The sequence below is a fragment of the Euprymna scolopes genome, chromosome 13 (assembly GCF_053919585.1).
Source record: "Euprymna scolopes isolate OS-2025 chromosome 13, ASM5391958v1, whole genome shotgun sequence".
Taxonomy (NCBI): domain Eukaryota; kingdom Metazoa; phylum Mollusca; class Cephalopoda; order Sepiida; family Sepiolidae; genus Euprymna; species Euprymna scolopes.
Window position 1 is genome coordinate 25,453,864 of NC_136494.1, and position 15,447 is coordinate 25,469,310.

The window sequence follows — 15,447 nt, forward strand, 5'->3', positions numbered from 1 at the left end:
AGTCGTTTGTTGGCTTTTCTGCTAAACGCCCTTACTAAATAATATCGACGAAATATCGAAAATCAAAGAAATAAAGACGCTTTTGAAAAATAATGAAGCTTTACTTACTTTAGTAAAATAATCCGAAACAGCTAAATGGGATACGTAATAACTTTAGTTTTTTAAAGCAAAGAATCGATATAAATATGAAGAAGAAGCAGAACAGTGTCGTTTCCGTTTTACAGTATTGAACGGTGTAGTATTGTGCCTTTGGATTCAGAGGTGTACTATTGTAATGTAAAGAACACGCAAAAAGGGTTGAAATACACTGAATTCCTTCTAGTACAGTGAAAAAATTTTTAAACCGATATATAAATTAAAATACAAAGGTTATGTAAATGTCTTAAAAAGACACGTAATCACGTGAACAGAAATTTGTTCCTTCTTTTAAAAAGTAACGTTCTTATTTTTTAATATTTATCTATTTTCGAAAGAATGCCACGTGCAAGTGGAGAAGGAAAAAACAGTTATGCAAAATTTGTGTCGAGAATTGTCTAAAGTTCCAACTTATTTTTTTTTGGGGGGGGCTTTCACTTTAATAAGAACGTGAATTTATTTTATGATGTGAATTCATCCGACACAATATGATTCAACTAAAAAAATAAATAAAAGCTAACGTGAATTAAGATTAAAGGCAAGGTGTTATTGTGGACCCTCATCCCTTTTAAAAAACCTTGTTAAACTTGGTGAAAGATTTACATCCTAGACAGGTCAGGTTTTATTATACCATATTTCTTAAAACTGAAACATAATTATCAAAGTATACTAACGCAAATAGATATGAAAAGTGTTTGTTAAGGCTTTTGATACATTTCGATGGAGTTCAGGCGCGAACGCAGACCCCATAATTTTATTATACCATCACTATTTAAGTTAAAACATACTTATCAAAATATTCTGATGTACATCTCTATCAAAACCCCCTGTAAACGGTTTTTTTTTTCATTGTTTATTTGCATACTTTGGGGGAGGGGAAGGCGCGAACGCGGACCCCACAGTTTTTATGAACCTCTATTCTGCCAGATAAAATATACCCATTCCTGATCCTGGATAGATCTTTTTTTATTATTATATGTAATCAGTTTTTTAAAATAGTAAACCATATAGGAGCCTATTCGTGACCAGACACACACACAGACGTTCAGCTTTATATATATATATATATATATATATATATATATATATATATATATATATATATATACATATATATATACATACATACTATATATATATATATATATATATATATATATATATATATATATATATATATATATATATACTCTTGTAAGTCGTCGAATTGCACAAGTGTCGAGGTCAAAGCTGATGTTCCTAGCGTAAGGCTGACGTATTTTTCGACGTTATTCTTCAGGTGAGTTTACCCATCATCCAGTCATATTTATCACATAACCAGCAAATCCTAATCTCATAAAAAGATAAGGCACGAATATACTCATATTTATTACATCACCTCACGTTGTGCTTAATATTCTGGTGAAATTAATTTTAATGCATTTTCTTTTTTAGACAATCTATTTGCTTATTTTCTGAGCATTTTCCTACTCAATCCTTTGGTACGGAAATCTGTTTCTTTTTATGACATGTATGGATTGTCTTATATTTTATTAATTTATAGATTGCCATAGGGAAATGGTGGATGGGAATTGTTTATTGAATCAGCGAAAGAGTCTTAACACATGGGATCTTCATATAAAACTATTGTCATTTGATTTGAAGATTTTTATGTTATAGAATCCAGGGAATCACTCATGTGAGAACATGCTCCATGAATTAAATACTTTTTAAAATGAAATTCGTTCGATTAAATCCCGTTTTATATAAGGTACACAGAGAAATGCAAGTTAGTTGTAGTGGTGGTAGGGAGACGATTTCCATGCTGTTAAAGTAAAGTGATGCCTGTGTATATTATGTTTGAGAAATATTATAGCGTATTTGTCATATTCCAGAACATGAGGAGATAATGGTTACATGTTTATTGAATACGAAACCGCGGACAATCCGATGATCAGAGGAATAGCATGTAGTTCTGCAACATAAATTAACGACGAAAATTATCGTTGCATAAAATAAAACGAGTAAAAACAAATAATAAATTCATTAATTAAAGAAGTAATTCTTTTAAACGACTCAATTATGAATCGGTAATTATTAATGGCGGACAAATTGATTAGAGATGCTAAAGAACCCAATAGATAACCAAAAATATAATTAAACTTGTAGATTATTGTTTTTATTATAGCGATATACTTGATATGCAGACCTCGTATTAATTGCAATGATAATTGCGTTGTTTTGTAATTCTTAACAAAACAATAAGCAAATGTATTACGTATACGGATGTAATGAATTTTAATAATATATTCGAACTAAACCATATTTCCTCAGTAAGAATATATGGTCGAGTGTAGCACAATCTTAAATGGTTATTATGAATTGCTTAACTCTAACCTAACCCCAACCCAACCTTAACACTAACCCCAAACCCTACCCTAATATTAAGCCAGGCATGATTTATATTATGTTGTTATTTACATGGGAGCTTGTCATTAATGAAGCTTTTATCCAACCTTGAGCAGGCATATATTTATAAACACGTCGCAGCCGAAAACTTTATAACTGTCAACGGTAGTAAATTCACATAACCTGTGCGAAATAGCAATATCCTCATCTTCTTGTTTTTAAATAACATACATCGGTTCTTCTCAAATAATTTATTCTCAGTAGAAAATTGATGACAATGAGTGTTACGCCATTAATACCGCTGAGAACTCAAAGAGAAGGCCTACGAGTAAACGCCGCCGTTGTCGTATCAATCCATTAATTGAAAGTGGGGCTGCCTATCGTTTTATCGTATCTAACATGTAAGGGAGCTTGTGTGTGTGTTCAGAACGTAACAGCCGTTCCAGAAACGACATCATTGTACGGACAGACCAAAATCGATAATCTACATATTCAAACTCATCAAATCTAATAGCTACTCCCAACTTTTACAAGACAATCCCAAGGAATATCAGCAGTTACATCGGTCTAAACGCCGTGTAAATTGCGAATAATTTTAATAATACAAATTGTATTTAAAAACAAACATGTTGTATTCTGGAGGGAAGATAAAAGATAAAGTCATGGAAAAAGTGATTTTCCTTATATTTATGTTTTACGCCATATATTTTTTACTATCTAGGTTTTATATTTATTACAAGCGCCATAGAATGAATTAAAGGTTAATGGTATTATATACGCAAGTACGAGCGTCACTAACAAAGTCCACCATGATATATATATATATATATATATATATATATATATATATATATATAAATGTAATTCTTGGTTCGTTATAAGCGAATAAAACCATATTTCTACGTTACCAATTTATTTGAAATTTTCAGACAACCCATCTTTAAAGTCGAGGGATGTTTTTATGTTATTAAAATAAATTTACCTTGCGAATTATTAAAATATTAAATAAAATAAATATATTTTCGTAACGTTAGTGCGAACCTGTTTTGTCGATAAAACTGAACTTCCGGTTCGATTCATTTCACAGCCACGAATTGACGAAACGAAGTAAATTTCATTTTCTGTTTACTCGAAAAGTAAAAAAAAAAACCCAAAAACGTAATTCTTTTGTTTATCTTCGAAATTTTTTAATTTAAACATTTTTTCTTTATTATATGAGGCAAAAGAAAAGTTTGTCGCTTGCTTTTGGAGGTTTTTTTTTTTTTTTTCGATATTAAGATTGGTTGGTAAAAGTACAGTTTTTGTACGGATTGGTAACTTGCTTAAATAATATTTGGTGCTAATGCAAAGAGTGGTCCGCGCTATTTTTTAAATCGTATTTCCAGGTTTAATTAAGGTTTTATTATATGTTTTTTTATTCAATTGTAAGGTGAAAATACAGATTAGGTTCAAAACCCCCTCCCCTCCCCATGTTAAGAATGGCTTTTTAAATAATAACGTTATTATTTCTATACGGATCACTCTCTGCATGAGTACTGTACTTTCACCCAACAATTTAATAAACAAAACATGGTACTTATGCAGAGAAAATACCATAATAATATAATAATAGAATAATAGCGTTATTTAGAAAGCCATTCTTAACATGGGGAGGACGTTTTGTTACTATTCTATACTTTCATTGGTATTTTGTAACAATTCTCCTAACACCTAACAATTTAAAAACAAAACATGGTACTTATGCAGAGAAGCTACCCCGCTGAAATAATGACGTTGTTATTTAGAAAGCCATTCTTAACATGGAGATATGGGTGTTTTGTAACTATTCTGGACTTTCAGCTAACAATTTTATAAACAAATGTTAAACTTAAGGAGACAAGGAACAGTACTGAAGCATTAACATTATTTAGAAAGCCATTCTTAACATGGGGAGGGAGGATATTTTCTAACTATTCTGTACTTTCGGTGCTAATACAGAGAGTGATCTGGTCTATTTTTTAAATCGCATTTCCACGTTTAATTAAAGTTTTATGATATGCTTTTTATTCAATTGTAAGGTTTAAGTACAGAATAGGTACAAAACCCCCTCCCCATGTTAAGAATGGCTTTTTAAATAATAACGTTATTATTTCAGCACGGATCACTCCCTGCATGAGTACTGATTAATGTTTTGTTCTTTACTTTTTTTACTGTATTTTTTGTTTTCTTTTGAAGAAAACCTTTTTTTAACAAAAATGGAAAGTACACGTTTTTTTTTTTTTTTTACAGAAGTTGTTTTTACATAAGAAAATATGAATGCTTTTTATTTATTAAAGAAATTGGGTACTCGTGCACTTATTTATCCGTGCTGAAATAATAACGTTATTATTTAAAAATCCATTCTTAACTTGGGGAGAAGAGGGTGTTTTGTAACTATTCTGGAGTTTCACCTAACAATTTAATAAACAAAAGTTAAACTTAAGCGGACAAGAAACAGTACTGAAACATTAACAGAGAGTTATCCGCGCTATTTTTAAATCGTATTTCCACGTTTAATTAAAGTTTTATCATCTGTTTTTTTATTCAATTGTGAGGTTAAAGTACAGATTAGGTACAACCCCCTCCTCTCCTCATGTTAAGAATGGCTTTTTAAATAATAACGTTATTATTTAAGCACGGATCATTCTCTGCATTAATACCGATTAACGTTTTGTTCTTTGCTTTTGTTACCGTATTTTTTTTCTTTTTTTTTCAAGAAAACCTCTTTTAACAAAGATTGAAAGTCAACGTTTTTCTTTTTTTTTTTTTTTTACAGAAGTTGTTTTTATATAAGAAAATATGAATGCTTTTAAAGAAATTGGGTACTCGTGCACTTATTGATCTGTGCTGAAATAATAACGTTATTATTTAAAAAGCCATTCTTAACATGGGGAGAAGAGGGTGTTTTGTACCTATTATGTACTTTAACCTTACAATTGAATGAAATAAACGGTAAATTTTTAGATTTGGTCCACCTCCACAATTTTCTTTTAAATGACGACTTTTGTAGTTTTTCGACTATACTGAATATGGAAATCGCATTGAAATTTTGCAGAAATAAGTAGTTATCGAGATATTAAAAATTTGTATAATGCATTGTAATCTCTGGCAGCCGTCTTTTTTACACGCTTGCGCGTTTCATAAACAAATCTACGCGCGTAACAAAGATGGCCGCCAAAGAATACAATGCAAAAAAACAACTATCTATATCTCGATAACTACTTATTTCTGCAAAATTTCAATGCGATTTCTGTATTCAGCATAGTCGAAAACTTTTAAAAGTTGTCATTTAAAAGAAAATTGTGGAGGTGGACCTAATCTAAAAAAAAAATACCAAAAAAACATAAAACTTTAAGCTTGGAAATACGATTTTAAAAAAATAGCGCGGATCAGTAAGTGCATTAGCACCCATTAATAGATTCACGTGACTTTATTGCCAAATAAGGTCCGGCTACAATGTTGAACGCGCCGTTCACATTGTTTTGTTTTTTTTTGTTTTTTTTTTCAAGTTAAATTCAACATTCACAATATCTTTTTATTTTTTATAATTACACAATATATTTTTTTAATAATAAATTGTTAGTTAAAAAATCACAAAATAGTTACAAAACACCATCCCCTCTCTAAGGTAAGAATGGCTTAAAAATATTAGGTACTCATGTAGAGAGTGATCCGTGCTGAAATAATTATGTTGATATTCTTAATATGGGGAGGGGAGGGTGTTTTGTATCTATTCTGTACTTTAACCTTACAATTGAATAAAAAAACATATCATGAAACTTTAATTAAACTTGGAAATTCAATTAAAAAAATAGCGCGGATTAGTAAGTTCATTAGCACCAGAAACTGTTAGGTGAAATACAGAAAAGTTTCTACCAAGAAAACCATTATTATTTTTTTATTTTTTTTTTTTGCTATTCTTACCAAGGGGAGGGGATGATGTTTTGTCACTATTCTGTGCTTTCAACTAACAATTTATTAAAAAAAACAAAAGGTAAATTTTCACAGTAGGTCCACCTCCACAATTTTTAACATGGGTAGGTTGGGGGATGTTTATTCTGAAAGCCGTTCTTAACATGGGGAGAATGGTGGTATTTATTCCAAAAGCCGTTTTTAAAAGACGAAAGACAGGTAAAAGGTTGAAACATGTGGTTAGGCATGGGCGTTGTTTATTCCGAAAGCCGTTCTTAATATGGGGAGGTTGGGAGTGTTTATTCATGGCCGTCAGTGAATTATAGTGCATAGTACAGGTCTTTATATCTCGAAAACTAATGTCCTCTGCAAATTTTAAATGAGATTTTCTTATTCAGCATAGTCGAAAATTGTGGAGGTGGACCTAATGTAAAAAAAATACCCTCCCCACAAAAAGATCGTGAAATTTAAATTTAAGTGCGGTAACAAAAATAAAATTAGACAGAAAAATACACCTTTGGGTTTGTACTTGCACAAAGACTTGAAAAATTTGCCAACAAAAAAAAATATATAACAAGTAAATATTTTCAAAGGCAAGTTAAGTTACTTTTCTACCTAATTGGATATTTTTTAGTGTTTTTATTGGGTTTGCACTACTGTACATATAGACTCGAAAAAGTTGTCAAAAAATAAATGCATAAAAAATATTATCAAAGGCAAGATATGTTACTTTATTACCGAACTGGATATATATATTTTTTTTAATGCAAAATTTTTATTCGGCTCAAAAAACACAGCGTTTACTGTTATATTTGAAAATTAAAAATGGCGGCAGACTGTGTTAACACATTAGGTTTGGGAAAATGAGTAAAAACTAAAAAAAAAACTATACAAAATACTGTTAAAAACCACTGAATACATGTCTGCCTATGTCACAGTAACATATATTGAGTGAGTACCTGACAGTATTTTGTATAGTTTTTTTTAGTTTTAACTCATTTTCCCAAAGTTGATGTGTTCAACAGTCTGCCGCCATTTGTATTTTGCAAATATACAGATAAACACTACATTTTTTCCAAACGATTAAACATTTTACACTAAATAAAAACACTAAAATCTTATCCAGTTAGTTAGAAAAGTAACTTATCTTGCCTTTGATAACATTTATTTGTTATATTTATTTTTCAACAACTTTTTCGTTTCTGGGTTCAGTAATACAAACCCGTTTTATTTACTATAACGTTTAGTCGGCTCAAAGAACAGTGTTTATCAGTGTATTTGAAAAATACAAACGGTGATGGACACTGTTGATGATGTTAAGTTTGAGAAAATGATTTAAAACTAAAGAACTACACAAAATACGATCAGAAACCCACCGAATATGTCAGCCTATGTCACAATAACATATAATCAGTACAGGTCTGACATTGTTTTGTATAGTTTTTAACTGATTTTCCAAAACTTAACGTATTCAACAGAGTCTGCGACCATTCGTCTTTTTCAAATACAAAGATAAACACTGAGTTTTTTGAGCCGATTAAACATTTTACATTAAAGAAAAACACTAAAAAATTATCCAGTTGGATAGAAACGTAATTTACCTTTGCTTTCATTTATTCGGTTTTGGACAACTTTTTCGAATCTGTGTATAGTAACACCCCGCACTTACCCAAATATTAATTAAAAACTCACATTTTTGAATACAATAAAAAAGAAAACTATTTAGCGTTTCAATGGTTTAGCAACTTTCGGCTTAATCCACTGAATGGTGGTCGAGCCCAAGCCATGATTGATGGAAACTCCCGAGGATCCGGATCCAATTCTGTAAGAGTACCATATTTTTTTTTCATTTTCGCCTTTTTTTTTTAACTTTTTGGAGTGGATTGCTGTACTAAAAATATAAGAAACATGCATTTTCTCTTTTTATTAGAATTTCCCATTACACGAAATTAAGCCACAGCAACGCGTGGCAGGGTATAGCTGGTATATATATATATATATATATATATATATATATATATATATATATATATATATGTATATATATATATGTATATATGTATATATATATATGTATATATATATATATATAGTTTCAATCGCGAAAAGGACAACGGAAAAGAATAGAAAATAACTCTAACACTTTGGTTCTTTGTGGCATCAACGTTTATTTTCTCATTCTCTCCTTACTGCAGTAACATCCCTCAAGTGAACGTCTTCTCGAGCGTGCTTTGCGCCACACATGTGATCGTTAACGTTATCTACGTCTCTCCTGAGATCTCGAATGTTATCTTGTCTCTCTTTTGATCGTTCTAGGGCTTAGTTTCAATAGATCCCAGTATGGTGGCTTCCCTACCTAGTACGATACCCCGAGCCTGAATTCAAGCGGTCTATGAGCAATTCCTCGTCTCACGGGGGTCGAAAAGAGGACAACGACGGCAACATCTCGCCGGTTGCACATGTCAAGTTTGTTGGCCCGTTCGCGCATGCCGCCACGTAAGCGGCAACGATGACAGTGACTCGACGACCGCCCTAAAACCGCCAACGATACCACCACCGCCGCCACCACCACAAGCAACGACCACCGCTATTGCAGGCTCCAGCTAAACGGAAAGAGACGCCTTTTATAATACCATGACAGCAAGTGCTGTGACTCCGGCTATGGTGCTTTCAGCCTATATCGCGCGGAGGTAGTTGGCGCCGTCGCTCGTTCGAGTGATCACGCAACCCGTTGCTCTGATCCTGCGGTTCTGCTCGTATAGGACGTTGCACACGTGTCGATCGGTAGGATAAAACTAACCTACCACGCGACGGTCTAACCCCGGGCTCACATTCCCTATCAGTGGGTGGACAATCCAACACTTGGCGAATTCTGATTAATAATGATGGGAAGAGCCAACATCGAATGATCATGTTACATACCATCGGAAACAAATAGCAGTATTTAATAGATAATGAGTTCACCGTATTTATTTGCTCGATAAAATTTCGAAAACATCAATGTTATCGTGCTTGTAAACACGTAGCCAATGATTACACTTGTTGCTTAGAGATTCAGTCAATTATTTGTGCAAAATTCAATGTCATAATCGTATTACTCATTAATAAAGCAATCGTTGACACAGGCGTATGATGATCGATTTTCGGGGGCACATGCTTAAATCCAGTACGAGTCTCATTTTTATTTTAAATTGTTTTCTTGCGTTGATCTATAACAGTGTTTGTCAACCTTATTTACCCATGGATCCCTTTTCCCTTCTTTTTTTTGTGGAAGGACCCATAACTATTGGTCATAAAACAATATTCTATCTTTCACTTATATTAATTTTGAGATTTCAGTAAACAAAGTTTATAATTATATATAATATATAATTAAACTTTATTTTAAATGCAAAAAAAATTAATGCAAATAAATTATTCTACAACAATTATAATAATGATAATAATGACAATTAGTAATAATAATAATAATCAAAATTATAATGATATTAATTATGTAAAATACCGTGTGTTACAGTATTACAATGTTTTTTTTTCATAGTCAAGCCACTAACGTTTGGTGTTCGATTACCGGAGGCGCAAGTTCAAATACAGTAAAGCTCATGTTTCTATTAATTCTTGTTATGTTGGTCTATAAGTATCCGTACAGGGTAGCCCACTTTAAAGTGGCCCGATCCCTCTAATCTATCTCTTACCGACCAACTGACACCACAAGACAAAATGCAATCCTTTTACTAACAAGATGGCGCTACATGCACCACGTCTCATAGATAACTGACACGAGTTCATGACATGTTTACGGAAGAAAGAACAATAAGCGAATGGTTGTGGCCACCACGTTTCCCGGAGTTGTAATCATGTTATTTTATCTTTGAGGGACTTTAAAACAAAAACAATATAAGTAATCTTCACAATCAAGACTAACTAAATGAGAACATTAGCAACGCTGTCAGAAGAATCACGAGAGAAGATATACAGGCAATCCTTTATAACAGCACATGTATTTTAAACAATACGACATGTAATTTAAACAATAAATGTATGTTCTTTCTTTCTACTACATTTTCTGGGATACTTTTAAGTGGGCCAAGCTGTCTATGTACCATAGGTCAACCTGACCTTATTCGTCGTATTTTTTTGTCCATAGAAAGTTGAGAATAAGCTCCTAACAATCAGTTCGACGCAACCTAGAACACTTTAACTTAGCTGCCGTTTTGTTCTACTGTGTTTAAGCATAGTTCTGTTTTGTTCTGGGTGGTCTACTTTTTTACACTTCTATACCGCTAAATACCGACGAGACTGCGTAGGTATGTTTTGCAGACCAGATGTATAGTTTTCTCTAGGGCTGGTTTACCAATGCCAATCTTGCGTTCTTGTGCCATATCTTCACGAAGTGTGGAAGAGTTAATACTATAAAATTATATCTAAATATATGCGGCAAGGCGTGGACGTTTTTTACCAGTTTTAAAACACCTTCCTATCCATTTGACTCTTGATAGGCTTAGCTTTTAATAATCCTGCTTGGAGTCCAATGGGTTGAACGCTGATGTGTTTTTTTTTTATTCGAGTTTATTTGTCTTGGACTTTTTCTTCTTTTCTTTTTTTTCAGTATCATGGCAAACTGCTTCATCAAATGGGTGCATGTCTGGTCTCTATGAGCTTCCATTAAAAAATATTATCACTAAAATTGAGTCTGAACAATACTAAATGTTATTTTGTAATTTGACAGAAAGTAATTTTCTATAAAAATTGAATTTAAATGTAATTATGCCTGACGTAATTAGATTTAAATATTCATGTCGAATAACTATGCATTTAAGGATAATTACTAAAATTCATTTATAAGCGTGTCTACTTTGATTTCTTTTAAAATTCATTAAAAATTACTATGCGTTTGGCCGCTTTTCGAAATTCATTTATTTTTTGGACAAAGACCTTAATCTAAACGTGGGCGTTCTTAAAAATTGATTTCTGACACCTACATGCACTTACGTGTACTTTCCAGAGATTTCAATTAAAAAAGAATATTAAGCACATGCCAAAAAGCATATATCATTCAGGCTAATCGCGATATAGCTAAGTCTATTAGTATAAAGTCAGCGATGTTTATATATTTCTCTTTATATGATTAACTACTAAACTAGCAGACCATTATAAGCTTTCGAATAAAGCTGTTTTGCATACCTGTAGGTGATAATGGATCTGTTGTTTACTTTCAGTAGTTTAGTATCTATGTCTGTTTCCGACAAAACAGAAAGACTTTCGTTTTCTTAACTAGCACATCTAAAGCATATTGTTCGCTACATTTTCACACTGAAGTAACATATTTCCTTTTATTTTAATTTTAGCTAAAACTAGTTCCATGAAAACAATATATATTTCTATATAATATTTAATTGGGATTCATTATTGAGATGAGTATTATTCATTATTTTTTTTGTATTTTTGCGGACTATTATCCTCGTCTCTTCTTATTTGTTTCATGACGTTTCGGCCAACTATTTGTCTGGCCTTGTTCCAATATATATATATATATATATATATATATATATATATATATATATATATATATATATATATATATCGTTTGATTTTTAAACGCAGAGAAAAAGCGGCGGAATCCTTTCATGAAAATTCGCTTACTTCAACAAATATAGACAATCATGAGCTTTCGAATCAAACTGTTTGCATACCTGTAGGTGATAATGGACCTTAGGTTTACTTTCAGTAGCATAGTATCTATACCTATATTTCCGACAAAGGAGGAAGATCTTCGTTTTCCTTACTAGAATATGTCCATCTATAACATATTTTCGCTACATTTTCACCCAGAAGTAACCTATTTCCTTTTATTTGAATTCTCGCTATAACTAGTTTCATGAAAACAATATATATTTCGCTTGATTTATAACGAAGAGATAAAGAGGTGGAAACCTTACATGGAAATTCGCTTACTTCAACTTTCTATGAAATATTAAAAATAGACATCGATAAATAGATATTGTGTGAATTTCAGAGTTTTTTTTTTAAACAAAAATGTAGTAGGCAAAAAAAAAAATGTTCTGTCAGCAACAGTACAACTTCAAAATAGTCAATATCTCCCATCTCCAGAAGAGAGGGAATTCCTGTCCCTGATAACCGTGGTAAAAGAAGACACAATCCAATCGCCAGAAACACCCACACACACAATTTGCAGGGCACTGCAGTCTCGTCTCTAGCCTCCTGCTTTTATAGTGGTCGGGAATTATCCATTTGCATAATCACATGAGAAAGAAACGTGATTTTCCGAGAGTTGCATGGAGTAAACGCTAATAAAAACCGCCGGACGCCATCTTGGAATTCTCTTTCCCCCCCCCAACCGGTGACACAACAGACGTACCCGAGGTAAGCTCTTTTTCCCCTCATTTTAGTAATTGCTACTTCTGCTACACTCCCCCCTGATATCATGATCACAAATGGGGCAGGGGGGCAGTCGTCTCTGTCTGGTACTTCTCCGAAGAACCGGAGGCAGCACTTCCTCCCTGCCATCCTCCTCATCGCCATTATTGCCACCAGTCTGCTCCATAGGCGGTGTTTCACAATCAGGGCAGGGGGGCAGTATTCGTCTCTGTCGGGTACTCCTTCGTAAAAGCAAGACGGGTGGTCCTTCCTCCGCTTCTTCAGTATGTACATTATATGGCTCAAAATCCTCTCCGTCGTCCTGCATCATACTCCCTGTCTTTTCAGAAGACATCATACTGTCTGAGTCTCCCTCTTCCTCCGATGTAACAACATAATGGCGAGGGCGCAAATCTTTCACGTGACGAGGCACACCGTCCACCAAAATCGACTGAGGGCTGATCACCTTGGTCACCTCACCCTTGCCGAACCTCGTGGTACATCGATTTTGCGGTCTTTTGACCCATACACGATCTTCAACCTGGTAAAAGCTGTTCTTGGGACCTGGGGACGCAGTTGCGAGATTGGCCTCCTTTACTCGAACTTCGTATTGATAAATCCTGTTGGCAGTCGCAGTGGAGGGAGATGTGTCGTCTCTTGGTGTGATGTTATACCAGTAGACAGCCTCCTGTATGGGACAACACATTCTAGCCGCTATTCGTTTCACTGTACGGTGACATCGCTCCGCTATGCCATTCCCGGCTGGAGCGTATGCACAACGGAATCGCAAGTGAACTCCCCATTTACATGCAAATGCTTGGAACATATTGCTGCAGAAAGCTGTGTCATTGTCTAAAAGGAGTTCATGCGGCGCGCCACGCTCGAGGAACACTGCCTCCAACTGATGAATCACGCTTGGCGAATCCTGCCTTGCCAATTTCCTCCAAATGGAGAAACGCGATGGACCACAGTCTGTTAAATTTAAAAAATGGAAGGTGCCATAATGCGAGATATCCATTCCAATTCTCTGCCAATTCTCGTTAACTTCCAGCTTTCCCTTTTCCCACCTGACTGGCGCTGGGTCAATGGACTGACATCCCTCGCATTTCTGTATGACCGTTCTGACAGTTGCTTTTGTCGTGGTTGGAGATCTTCTCCTGACAAAGTAGGTAGTGCGTCGCACCCCCGGATGTCCACTATCTTTGTGAATAGCCATGATTTGACTCTCATCCAGCTCGTCTGTGTGGACCGCACCTATCACTGGGTCAAGACCGTTTTTCTTTTTCATTGCCTCAAACCAGCGCTGTGGCACTCGTGTCAGTCGGTCAGCAATGTTTCGTGCTGATGGATCCACTGTCAGCCCGTACTCTTTCACGAGCTCCTTAAGAGTGCTTAATCGCCTCCTAATAAGCATCTCGCTTGCTGCTTTGGTGCGTACTCGCGCCTTCCCAGTTAGCGTGTCCGAGACCCAATGGTATACGCAAACAGAATCTGTCTTTATGTGTAGCACCTTGCTCTGCCACTGGAGAGCCAAATTGATGCCTTTCAATACGGCATCCAGTTCAGCCAAGTTGATATGTTGAGAGTCATCTTCAGGTCGCAGCCAACATGCATCTTCCAACACAGTTTCACACATCTCCAAGGCTGCCCCAATTGCTAGGGAGCTAGCATCGACCCATACATTCAGCTCTTTGCCGTCCACACACTAATTTCCCTGTGCCGGATCGTTCTGCTGCGCAGATTTTAAGGTTTCGAACATCATACGATGTAGTACGGCGTCCCTTGCTTCATCATCCCAGCCCTTCGTTACCGAACTTACTCTCCTTCTGAGTATTCCGCAAGCCACACGAAGCCAACCGCACACCGGAAAGTGCCCGACAAGTCGACCACACAGGGAAAAGATTGTTCGTCGCGTAACAATACTGGGAGCCTCCGGAATTGCATTTCCTCGCTTCCACCGCAGTTCATTGCGTTCCATCCTGACTGCCAATCCCAGCACCCGTGCACCGTCCTTCAACTGCTCCTGGTTCTTGCACTCCAACCCGAACTGCGCGAGGTGTTCTCTCACACGGGTCGCGGGCACCACGTCTTCATTGACAAAAATGTCATCAATGTAAGCAGATGCTGCGCGGCTTATAACTTCTTCCTGAGATAGTACTTCGTTGACAATTGCTCTCATTATCAAGGGAGCCACATTCAAACCAAACCCCAGACGGATCAGACAGTATTTTTTCCCATCGATATCCACAGTCTGGTATGGCCACAGTGTCTCATGGACCCGGACTTGTAGGTATGCTCTTCTGAGGTCCAGTAGAGACACGTTAGCACCTTTTTGTCTCCACTCACGCAGCTTAGCCGTACAAACATCTGCGTTGGTCGTAAATGCGTCTACGTAATGATTTAGCTCCCGGTAGTCCATCACCGGGCGCACTTTGGCTTTGTTCTGCTGTATCACAACCATCAGGGGAATTAGACCTTTGGGGGGTCCCAATTTATCATCTGGGTATGGCACGAGCCAACCATTATCTATCCAGGTGTGGAGCTCCTGCGTGTATTCTTCACGAATTTCTGCTGGCACTGGGTACTCTGACACTCGATTATGCAGACTTTCAGGGG